Here is a 13,399-nt window from a genome sequence, read left to right as displayed (position 1 = left end):
ACATGATCAGACCTGGCGATGATTCTTCCGAAGCATGCCAGCATCCTAGCACTGTTCAGGTACGTGAGTTTGTAACTCCAGTCCACAGTGCGGTGGCAGCTCGTGAGAAACACTGAGCCAGAGGCTCCCAGCTAAGCCACTCCAAGATCCCCAGTGCACAGATACAGAAATCACAAATACACGTTGTTTACAGTCACAAAACTTTGGGGTAATCTGTTTTGCAGCAATGGTGAACACAAATAAACAAATAAATTGCATTTAATAAATGCTAATAGTAGGCTACTACATTTACTTTGTGGTCTTTCTAAAGGAGAACTTTCCAAGTAATTTCCCACAAACCATACTAATTTGAGTTTTGCTTGTTTTCATTTTTACTGTAAACATGATTTTTTTTGACATGAAACAATATGCCATCAAATATACTTCTGAATCGCTAGTGTAGTCTCTAGATCTCCTTGCTCAGAGACAGATGGATGGCAAAATTTTTTTCCAAGTTTCAAACTTTTCTTAGTTTTGTCTAAAATGACGGCAAGCTGGTAAGCTAGTGTCAGATTATTATTTTAAAATAACTTAGGAAATGGAGGTACAGCTCAAGTGGTAAAGCGACTGACTTGAGTGAAAACATAAACTTGAAATATATTTCACTCTTTCCTGTCCTCTTTTATTTCTCTAATCCTCAGTAAATGGAAAAGCCATCCGACACATGACCGTTTTTCTGGTTATTATTCTTAGTTTTCATAAGCTTCATGAAATGATCACTGTAACCAGGCACTGGTGGCTCATGCTCACAATTGTTGCTACTCAAGAAGCTGAGATCTGAAGATTTGCAGTTCAAGGCCAGCCTGGGCAGGAAGGCCCATGAGTCTCTTATCCTCAATTAACCACGAGAAAACAGTGGTAGAGCTTCTGCCTTGAGCAAAAAGCCAAGCAAAAACACAAGGCCTTGAGTTCAAGTCCCAGTCCCTATACCAAACAAAGATCACTTTATCAGATGCCATGAGAGAGACTAAAAAGAAAAAAATATATAATACTTTTAGTGGTAAAGGGAATCGTGTGGTTCTATCCATACAATGACTTTTAGTATCTCCTTCCTGCTAAATGATAACTGAGTGCCTTGAACAGATGTGCCTCAGTATTGCTTTAAGGAAAACATTCTGCCATGTCATCCTGGCTTGTCGCTATTACGAAAAAAATAGCACTGTGCATAATTTTAGAGCCATGAATAAAATAAGAACCAGAAGCTAATGTGGGAGGCTTTCCTTGCCACTGAGGACATTTATTGGAAAAAGGAAAGACCAAATCTGATCCAGGTTAAAGGCTCCTGGGTACTTCACTAAGGGGTGATTTTGGAGGGTGGAAATTTTACTTATGTCATCATATAGAAAGTTTTTAACTCTTCTTCAAACACACTTTTAGTTTTAGGTATGCTTTGTATTCATTATAACAACACAATAAAGGCTGGTAGACTGGCTCAGTTGGTAGAGCACCTACCTAGCAAGTTCCAAACCCTTAGTTCAAGACCCTCAGTTCAAGCTCAGTGAAAGAAAGAATAAAGAGAGAGAGACAAAGAAGAAAGAGAGAAAAAAGGAGAGGAAGGAAGGAAGAAGGGAGGGAGGGAGGGAAGAAAGGAAGGAAGGAAGGAAGGAAGGAAGGAAGAAAGAAAGAAAGGAAGGAAGGAAGGAAGGAAAGAAGGAAAAGAAATGAAGGAAGATAGACCTTGAAATATTTCTGCTGGGTTGGGAAGGGGCTCCAGTGGTAGAGCGCTTGCCTTGCAGGCATGAGGCCCTGGGTTCGATTCCTCAGCACCACATAAGCAAAAAGAAAAAATCCGGAAGTAGCGCTGTGGCTCAAGTGGTAGAGTGCTAGCCTTGAGCTGAAGAGCTGAGGGACAGCGCCCAGGCCCAGAGTTCAGGCCTCACGACCGGACCCCCCCCCAAAAAGAAATATTTCTGCTTTAGCATCCTAAATGCTGGAATTTAACATATGTGCTACCATGCCTGGCTGCAGTTTCTCCTCATAGTAAAGTATTATTTCATTACTGATTATTGTTATGATTAGTGTTATTGCTGATATAAGAAAAGACTGTTTGGGGGTTGGAGTTGTGGCTCAGGTGGTAGAACACCAGTCAGTGGGCAAAAGCATCAAATACCAAGTTCGAGTCCTGGTCTTATACAAATAAAAAAAACGAAATAAGAAAGGACTATTTTATAGGCAGCTGTGGTCAGTTCGCTGTACTTACTCTGCCTCGTTTCTATAAGATGAGTCTCTCTCTCTCTACACAAGTCTAAGGTCTTATGTGTCTGATAATAAGAACACAATGTCACCATGCAGCTGTTCACCTGCCATCTTATGGAAACTCTGAGTGCTTATAAACTGTACACACATATCTTGAAACTACTTTTCTAATAGCTTCACTTCCCTCTCTGACTCACTCCCCACTAGGTGATTTTTATTTTGGGGACTTGGATTTTTTTTAATTTACTGAGCTGATTGTTGCATTCAATTTGATTGTTTGACAGCTCTAAGAAGTTATTCTCATCAAACAAAGCTTCAAACACATTATTTTTAAAATATTACTTTCTTAGTAGAGAATGGCACTTGGTCCTTCATGGGAAGCAGGAAGAAAGAAAGCTATAATTTAAGTTTCTAATTATTTTCAGACCATTTGGTGAGCAAGGTGGTGGTGGGGGGGGCAGAAACAAACTAGCCAGGCTGTGGGTATAGCTCAGTGGCAGAGAGCTTGCCTGGCATACTCCAGGCTCTAGGTTTCATCCTCACACTATCAAAAAATTACAAAATTAATCTAACCATTCTTCAGTTCTTAGACTCCTCCCCCTTTATTCTGGTTCAACGATTTTTAATGCAGAGCTTTGTGCTTGTTCAGCTGGCATTCTATCATTTGATCCAGGCCACTAACTCGGCTTTCTTCTGGTTATTTTAGAAATAGAGTCTCAAAGACTTTTCTTCCTAGGCGGGCTTTGAACCATGACCTTTTGGGTCTCAACCTCCTGATTAGCTAGGATTACAGACTTGATCTACCAGGGCCTGGCTCATTTTCTCCTATTAACACATGTATTATCACAGGTTTGTTTTAGTGATCTGCAGAATGTCAGAATTAATTAGAAAACTATCCAGTGTTCAGTATTGCTATTCAATGATTCATTCAGTCTATAGACATGTACTAAGACCTTGTGTGCCAGGCTTGGTGATACAAGCTAGGGAGGAAAAGTAAACAATGCAGATCCTGCCTCCTCAGAGTTTCTGATCGAGCAGATATGTGAACTCAAGCATTGATTATGAGCAGTATGAGCAGGAATGTGTGTGTGTGTGTGTGTGTGTGTGTGTGTGTGTGTGTGTGTGTTTAGCTAAGCTGACTTTGAAGGAAAAGGGTATCTCATGATGGTCAATTCCATTATCAGTCCATTCCTTGTGAGTCTCCTGCCCACATTCTTAATTACTTGATAAAGAACAAAATATGTAACTGTAACCTCTTCATACATTACCTATATAATAATAAAAACTTTAAAGAAATAAATATATCTGATCATAAGTAACAAAAAAAGAATAAAATATCTTCAGTTGTCTCTGATGCCTTCTATGCTCCTGTGTTGGAGTAGCCACACATATTTTTTTTCCACACTTACCTTCCTAATATAGAGAAGTAGATCATTTCACTTCAGAAAGGGTGAGAAATTACCAGAAAGGTGATGAGCCATAAGAACCTAAGAACTCTGCTTCTTAATTGTGTGTGTGTGTGTGTGTGTGTGTGTGTGTGTGTGTGTGTGTGTGTGTGTGTATACGTATACTGTCCTCAGAGCATGACTTAGGAAGGACAAAAAGAAAGTGAGGATGTCTCTCTCATGGTGATGAGCAGTTCACCTGTCCTGGTGGTCTACACCAAAATCCTGCCATAATCTCCAGAGATTGCTCTTGACTGTGTATCAGACATGTGACCCCCAGGACCTTGTGTCTGTATTGTGGGAAGGGGGAGGGGTACCACCAAGCAAAGCAGCATGTGTAATATATTCTGCTTAAAGCAAAAGCTCACTGGGAAATTTCTTTCCTCATAATCAATAAGGAAAATCCATCTGTAGCTGGACCAGAAATGCCCAGGGGAGACCTATTAGAAGAAAGAGAACCAAAAGGAAAGAAAAGCAGGAGAGATTGCCTGCCACTAGCCTACTGTTGTTCAGCTACTACCACGTTTGTCCATAGCACAGCTAGGAAAATGTTATTACCTAGCTAGCACCCAGAGGGCTTTAAACTGATGCTTTCCCCTCAAGAGAAATAAGACTGATCCACCCTTCATCTGTGTGTTCCATTCTGTTCTAAACTCTCTACCTTGGATCTTAGGGAAGGAGGTTCACTCATGGTGAACCTCCATGGTTCACCCATGGAAGAGAAGGGACTGTGCTTTAGACTCACATTTTCTAGTCACACTCCTTGCAGGTCACCTGGCAGATGGTTGGATATCTTCAGCTTCTCCCTTTTCCCAATCACATTTTCCTAGGGAATCTACCTTGCAAAAGCACAGTGCCTATGTGCTTCTGATCATATAAAAGAATATTTATCAAAAGGGATTCCAGGAAATGGACATGAGGGTTTTTTTATTTTGTTGTTATTTTCATTTTCTTTTCTTTTTGTTCTGTGTGTTCATTTATCTGTCTTTGACAGGGTAAGGGGGTGGCACAGAAATAGTGGAACAAAGCGTGAACAAATGCAGCAGTGGTACTCACTAGATACTATGTTGAAAAATGAACTATACAACTTACGGGTGGCAAAGGGAGGGAAAAACTGGGAGAGAGCCAGGGAAGGGGTGATATTATCTAAAATGAAATGCTCTCGTTACCTGACTTATGTACCCGTAACCACTCTGTACATCACCTTTAGAATAACAATTTTTTAAAAATTAAAAAGAATCTACATCAATAGCCTCTTAACTGGTTTCTCTGAATTTTTGCTCTTTTTCCCACACAAGCAGATTTACCCCAGTGGGACCACCATTTGATTCTCCAAAGTCTTACTTCCTCCTCTCCTCAACAATGCACCATCCATAGGGGCTGGGAAGGTGGCTCAGTGGTAGAGTACTTGCCTTGCATGCATGAGGCCCTGGGTTCGATTCCTCAGCACCACATAAGCAAAAAGAAAAAAGCCGGAAGTGGCGCTGGGGCTTAAGTTGTAGAGCACTAGCCTTGAGCTGAAGAGCTGAGGGACAGCGCCCAGGCCCAGAGTTCAGGCCCCACGACCGGACCCCCCCCCAAAAAAAAAAAGAATGCACCATCCATGAACTGTATTTACAATATGACAATAAAGTAGTCTTTCTCTTGTATCTACAATCCATCCAGCCTCCTCTGTCTGACATACTTTGGTCCTCAAATTCTGTTCTCTGTTCAAAGCACTTTAAGTTTTTGTTTCTGACAGTTGTAAAAATATTTAATTAATGTAACATATTGCAAAGTACCTGCAAGACAGAGGCTAGCCTTATTATAAGCCAGAGAATTATTGTTCCCCTCACGTAGTCTGTGCTTCCAGTGCACTGGACCATGACATAGACGTCACTCAACTTCTCTTGGAACAATGCAAAATGTGGAAGTGTAGAAATCCTGTCTTTCTCTGGGGGCTGTCTAGCCTATTTTCTAAACGGTTGACCTGTTTTCTGACATTTATGAGTAATCCAACAGGTTCTGTTCAGGAGGGATTCTGTTGGCTGGCATAGTGTCACACACAGTGCTGTGCTCTGTTTTGATAATAGAACTTCATTGAAGTTTTATGTCACCTGCAAAATAGAGATTACAAGTGTTTATAGAAAGCACTGGTACAATTTGATAAATAAGAGCTGAGAACATGCCCCTGATATTTTCAAGCCTTCAACTATAGTCATCTACTTTAGCAACACTTGCTTTTTAAGCACCAAAAATAAGAAATAATTCCTTTAAAACAGCAGATGAAATTTTTATCCACGATACTTCTGTGTGTGTGTGTGTGTGTGTGTGTGCACGCACCAGTGTTGAGGCGTTTTCTGCTCATGGCTAGTGTTCTACCACTGTTCTACCCAGTCCCATATTTTTTTCTTGTGAGTGATTTGAGGAGCAGGTAGTTAATTGCTGGAGGAAATGGAAATTACTGTCATCATCTAACAACTGGTTCAGAATTTTGTACTACTTGTTTCCCAGATGATCAACTGACGATTATTATTTTATATTGATACCAATGGCTTACAAAGAAGAAAGTTTTGTTTGTAAGAAAAATGAATGGAACAGGAAATCATCACAATAAGTGAAATAATAAGCCAGACTGAGAAAGACAGATATTGCCATGTCCTTTTGCATATACAGAATGTAGATTTGTTTTAAAAAAATGGCATAAGTGTGAAATGGAGGGGGGAGGGAAACTAGCAGGATGAGGGAAGAAGGAAGAGAGGAGGAAATGTGACCGAAAGACTTCATTTGCATGAATGAATATAGAATAATGAAGCCCATTAAAATTGTTTACAAAAGGGATGAAGGGGTGAAGACAGTGAATTTGATCGAAAAGCAGCCCAGCCCACACCGGCGACCCCAGAGCCACAGCGGTCGGTAGAACTCCAGTGCAGAAAATGCCTACGGTGCCTACTGGACAGGATAAATAGAGGCAGAGGCCATGAAACTCACCACCCGGCCCAGCCCACAATCATCTCAACAGAACACAGGAGGTGGTGGCGACCAACAGCCACAGTGAACAGAAACAGCGATGTGCTGCAGCACCGCTGGACAGCCTCCAACCAGTTCCAGGATGTGAGTACCCCAGGGAGCGTGCTCCCCCCAACGCGAGACCAGTGATGCAGGTAACCCCCAGACCTTGACCCGGGCCCCTCGCTGTACCACCTGGGCTACAGGTCCCACTGAAGCTGGGAATTGTGCAAACGCCCTAGCAACCAGTGGAGCACACCCAGCCGGTCGGGCTTGACCAAGAGCGCCCCTGGGAGCTCAAATGCGCCGGTTCCTGGCTAAAGTCAGGAACTGAGAATGGGCTCAAGCAACTGGTAGAATACATCCAGACCACCTGGGTTTGCCAAGAGCACCACTGGGAGTGAGCACAGTCCAGGCTGCCCGCCCTTGGCTGAAGTAGGGAACTGCCTGTGGGCTCCAGCAGGCAATTGAATGGGACCCAGGGGACAAAAGCCCCGATCTGTCTAAACCACCTGTCCCTGATTGAAGTCAGGAACTGAGTGCATGCCTCAGCAGAGGTCAAAGTGTGTCTGCCCACCAGAAGCTAACAAGAGTGAGCCTTATGTTGGTCAGACTAGCAGCTGGAGGTCGGCCCCTCCCCCAAAAGAACAGAGACCCAGCAAAATCTCAGCCAGCCTAGGGTTGAGAGCAGGCTTCAACAATTGACCCAGGAACCAACACAGAAGCAAGCGAAGGCAGCCACCTATTGACCAAAACAGAGTTCGGGATTGGACTCCAATAATCCCTGAGTCCTCATGCAAAAATCACAAGGAAAAATTACAAGATTCATCAACAGCCAGGACAGCAAACGATCCCAAAGGCCCACAGCCACTCAGGGAAGAACTCCAGTGAAATCGAAAAAGAACTATAAGACAAATACTACATCCAAGAGCTGAGAGAGGCAATGACTCAAGAATTAAAGTGAGGAATGGATCAGAAACTTAAAGAACAAAGAAATGAATTATCAAAAGAGATTCAGGATTTCAAACAAGGGATGCACTCAAAAACAGATGCAGTACATACCACTTTAAAAGATGAAATTAATACTTTGAGAACTGATGTGGAATAAAAAATGGTTCAATTTCCTCCATGAAAAGCACAATGGAAGCCATAGTTAATAGAATGAGTGAAATGGAAAATAGAATATCGGGTACTGAAGACAAAATGCAGCAACTGGAAAAAATAAGTCACAGATATGGAAAAATCACTCAAAACATGCCAAAGGGAAGTCCAAGAACAAGCAGATAGTGCCAAGAAATTTAACCTTCGTATAATTGGGGTCGATGAAGGCAAGGAATACCACAACAGAGGGACGCAAAACTTATTCAATACGATTATCACCGAATATTTCCCTAATCTTAAAAGAGAAAATTTTACCTACATAACAGAAGCAAACAGAACACTGAGCAAACAGAATCCCATGAGGAACACTTCTAGGCACATCATAGTAAAAATGCTAGATTTGAACAATAAAGAAATTCTCTTGCATGCAGCAAAAACAAAGAAGGAGATATACTACAGTGGCAAAAAAAAAAACAGAGTCACTGCAGATTTCTCCACATACACACTTATGCAAGGAAAGCCTGAGAAAGTTCCATCCAAGCCCTGAGCCCTGAGAACCAATAACTGCCAACCCAGACTGGTATATCCAGCAAAGCTAGCATTCAAATTCAACGGAGAAACTAAATTTTTTATAGTAAAGAAAAAATGAATTTATAAACAATAAGCCAGCACTACAAAGAATATTAAGAGGGGGAACACAATCTGAAGAAAACAATCAAGATCAGGGATCCACATCAGACAGATATCACTAGAAGACTAACTTAGTAAGCACAGGAGGAAAGGAAAGAAGAAAAACTTAGGAAAGCAGGAAAATGACAGGAAACACAATGCACCTCTCTATAAAAACCATAAATATTAATAGACTCAATTCACCAATCAAAAGCAAAAGAACTGCAGATTGGATCAGAAAACAAGATCCATCCATTTATTGTCTTCAAGAGACCTATTTCACAGCCAAAGATAAAAATAAACTCTGAGTGAAGGGATGAAGGAAGATCTACCATGCAAATATGCCCAGCAAGAAGGCAGGAGTTGCCATCTTGATATCTGACAAAATAAACTTTTCATTAAAATCAACACATAAAGACAAAGAAGGACACTACATATTAATGCGGGGAACAATCCAAGAAGAGTATATCACCATTATCAGTTTATACTCTCCAAACATTAGTGCACCCAATTATGTTAAGCAAATACTCTCAGAAGTACAGGAAAAAATAGTTCCAAATACAATAATACTAGGAGACTTTAATACTCCATTCTCACCAAAGGACAGGTCTACCAACCCAAAGATTGGCAAAGAAGCCTCTGAATTAATAATGCCATATCTCAAGTGGACTTAATTGATATCTACAGAGTTCTCCACCCAACAACAATCCAATACACATTCTTCCCAGCAACCCATGGAACTCTTTCTGAAATAGATCATATCATAGTTCATACAAAGAATTTAAGCAAATACAAGAGAATCAATATAATCCCTTGTATTCTACCTACCATAGTTGAATCAAGCTAGTTCTCAATAACAAAGCATACCATAGAAATTACTCAAATACATGGAAATTAACCAGCACTCTTCTAAGCAACACCTGGGTAACAGAGGAAATTAAAGAAGAAATTAAAAAGTTCCTACAATTGAATGAAAATGAATACACATCACAAAGAAACCTGTAGGACCCAGCAAAAGTAGTCCTGAGAGGCAAATTTATTGCTCTCACTGTACACATCAAGAACAGACCAAGTAAATATCTCATGCTACAACTAAAATTGCTAGAAAAGCAAGAAAAAATGAACTCAAAGTTACTAGATGGAGTGAGGTAACCAAAATAAGAGCTGAAATCAATGAGATAGAGACTAGGAAAACTAAATAAAATTAATAAAAAAGCTGGTTTTTGAAAAAAATCAATAAAATTGACCATCCTCTGGCAAGATTTAAAAAAAGAAGAGAGGAGATGCAAATCAATAAGATGAGGGATGCCACAGGAAAAATTACAACAAACATGCAAGACATCCAAAGAATTATAAAAAACTATTTCCAGAATCTATACTCACTAAGGAAGGAAAACATAGCAGAAATGGATGAAATTTTGGAGAAATACAAATTGCCCAAACTGAACCAAGAAGAAATAAATCAATTAAATAAGCTAATAACTTACAATGAGATAGAGGAAGCAATTAGAAGTCTTCCAACAAAGCATACGCCAGGACCGATGGATTCACTACAGAATTCTATAAGACCTTTAAAGGGGAACTAATACCCATACTCCTCAAGCTCTTCCAAGAAATAGAAACAGAGGGAGCAATCCCAATCTCATTCTATGAAGCCAGTATCACACTCATCCACAAACCAGGCAAAAATCCAACAAAAAAAAGAGAACTACAGACCAATCTCTTTGATAAACACAGACTCAAACTCCTCAATAAAATTTTAGCCAACAGAATCCAGAAACATATCAAAACAATCACACATTATGATCAAGTAGGTTTCATCCCAGAGATGCAGGTATGGTTTAATATATGTAAATCAATACATGTAATCCATCACATTAACAGATCCAAGAACTACATGATTATCTCCATTGATGTGTCTTTTGATAAATATAACATCCATTCATGTTAAGACCTCTGGAGAAAATAGGAATAGAAGGAACATTCCTTCAAACAATAAAAGTCATATACGACAGACCAATATCCAATATTATTCTAAACAGGGAAAAATTACAACCAATTCTCCTAAAATCAGGAATAAGGCAAGGATGCCCACTCTCTCCATGCCTCTTCAATATAGCTCTGGAATCCTTAGCTAGATCAAGAAGACAAGAAAAGGACATTAAAGGGATCCACATAGGGAAGGAAGAAATTAAAATACTCCTATTTGCAAACAACATGATATTATACCTTAACAATCCCAAAAACTCCACTGCCAAACTCTTAGATTTTATAAACCACATTGGCAAAGTAGGATACAAAATTAACCCACAAAAATCAGTTGTCTTAAAAAAAAATCAGTTGTCTTTCTGTATACCAACAATGTACAAGCAGAAAGGGAAATCAAGGAAACAACCCCATTCACAATAACCTTGAAAAAAATAAAATACCTAGGAATTAACCTAACCAAAGATGTAAAGGAACTATTTAGTGAAAACTATAAAAGCCTAAAGAAAAAAATTATAGAGGACACCAGGAAATGGAAAGACCTTCCATGTTCTTGGATAGGCAGAATTACTACAGTGAAAATGGTCATACTGTCAAAAATGATGTTCAAATTCAATGCAATTCCCATCAAAATCCCAATGACGTTCTTTATTGACACAGAGAAAACAATCCAAAATTCATAGGGAACAACAAAGACTTAGACTAGCCAAAGCAATTCTAACCAAAAGAAACAATGCAGGAGGTATCACAATACCAGATTTCAAGTTCTATTATAGAGCCACAATAACAAAAATAGCTTGGTACTGGCACAAAAACAGACCCAAAGACCAATGGAACAGATTAGAAGATCCAGAAATTAAATCACATATAGAGTCAGCTGATATTTGACAAAGGAGCCAAAGACATTCAGTGGAAGAAGCACAGCCACTTCAACTATTGGTGCTGGGAAAACTGGGCAGCCACATGCAGAAAACTAAAAGTGGACCCCAGCCTGTTACCATGCACTAACATCAACTCAAAATGGATTAAAGACCTTAACACCAAACCTGAAACAAGATAAGTAAATACCAGTTTAAGAAATGATTCATAGCTCAGGAAATAGAATGAATCAATCAGCCTCTGATTACATAGATCATAGAGACATGAAATGATGACTGGCAATTCCAAAGGACAATTCTAAACAGGACTGAAATGTAATAGTTTTGTATCTGGGAACATATGGGAAAAATCATTTTATTTCAGGTCAGATGCTAAAAGCCTAAAGGAAGAGTCGATGTTTGCTAGGTGTCTTCTTTTTTTTTTTTTTTTTTGGGTCCCGTCGTGGGGCCTGAACTCTGGGCCTGGGCGCTGTCCCTCAGCTCTTCAGCTCAAGGCTAGCACTCTACCACTTGAGCCACAGCACCACTTCTGGATTTTTTCTTATGTGGTGCTGAGGAATCAAACCCAGGGCCTCGAGCATGCAAGGCAAGTGCTCTACCACTGAGCCACCTTCCCAGCCCTGCTAGGTGTTTTCTGTTGCTGATTCCTCAGCTAGACCTGGGAACACAGTGTCTGGTGGGCAGAGAGTGGACTACACCATGTGGGTATAGACAAAGTTTATTAGGGTGCTATCTACTTATATATGGCCTACACACAAAGCAAGTAAACCTTCGTCAGAGAGCATGTGACAACTTTACAAGGCCAAGTTTAGAGGAGATATATGCGGCAAAAAGGTTACAGGGGATACGTGAGGCCAAAAAGTTCCAAAAAATATATGGGGCCAAAAGCTAGCAAGAGATAGACAAGGCACAAATGCTTCACATATAGGAGAAGTATGGAGGGGTTGTTTATGTGTTTACGGTGCCATCAGGAGAAGGCACAAAGATCACATCCCAGTGCCCCAAGGTCTTGGCCCGGGTGTCCCAACTTTTGCTCAGACTTGGAAGACTTTTCTCCTTCTCTCTGCGGCTGCAGCTGGGCACCCCAACGGTTGCCAGAGCTGTGGAGGAGTTTTCTCCTCACCTTCCAGCACACATAATCTCAGCACACAAATCCTCAGGCAGGGACACACGAGTGTGACCCTGTCTGCACTTACAACGTCTTAGGCAATAAGTATTCTATAGTATTGGTTCTTTTACTTGTTCACTTGTTTGTTTCTTTGTTTCTTTTTGCAGTACGGGGCATCAAACCCAGGGCCTCATGCATGCTAAGCAAGCTCTCCACCACGGAGCTAACAACCCCACTCCTAAGCACTTTTCAAAGTGAGTGGCGTACTTGAATTATTTTACTAGCACTGAAATCTTTAAGTCATAATTAGGATTTATCTTTTAAAATTGGGACAGAGGGTTCCAATTTTAAATACTTATGTCTTTACTAGTGTTAGTATATGAAAGAAGTTGACTGAGACTAGGGAGATGCTATCAACTCTACTGATTTTCATGAAGACACAACCATTTTTCATTACCACTAAAATATTTGATTTCAAAACACTGCATTTTCTTCTTATATCCATGTGGTTTGGGATCCTAATATGTTCAAGTCCCTTGTATATCATGCATAGCATATGTGCATATTACCTACTCACATCTCCTCATGTATTTTAAATTATCTGTAGATTATTTCTTATCCCTTATACAATATAAGTGCTCTATCCATTGCTATATGCCATCTTGGTTAGGGAATGATGACCAAGAAAAACTGTATATGATCAGTGTAGGCATACATGTCTATGAATATTTTGGCTTGTGGTAGGTTGAGTCTACAAACAAGAAACCCATGAACACAGAAGACTGCCTCTACTTTGTTCAAGTATACTGTCTAAGGTAGTGTATCAGGCACCTGGCTGAAAGGAACTTTATTAATTGCATTATACTTTGATTGTATTATACTTAAGTGTGTGAAAGACAGAATAGAGGAAGTTTTCTTACCCCATTTTGTAGAGTTAGGAACATTAAAGAAAGAAAAAGATGGTGGTTCAGTTGTTTCTCAATCATCTC

The sequence above is a fragment of the Dipodomys merriami genome, unplaced genomic scaffold (genome assembly GCF_024711535.1).
Source record: "Dipodomys merriami isolate MVZ:Mamm:240054 unplaced genomic scaffold, mDipMer1.0.p SCAF_40, whole genome shotgun sequence".
NCBI lineage: Eukaryota > Metazoa > Chordata > Mammalia > Rodentia > Heteromyidae > Dipodomys > Dipodomys merriami.
Note: the sequence above shows the minus strand (reverse complement) of the source record.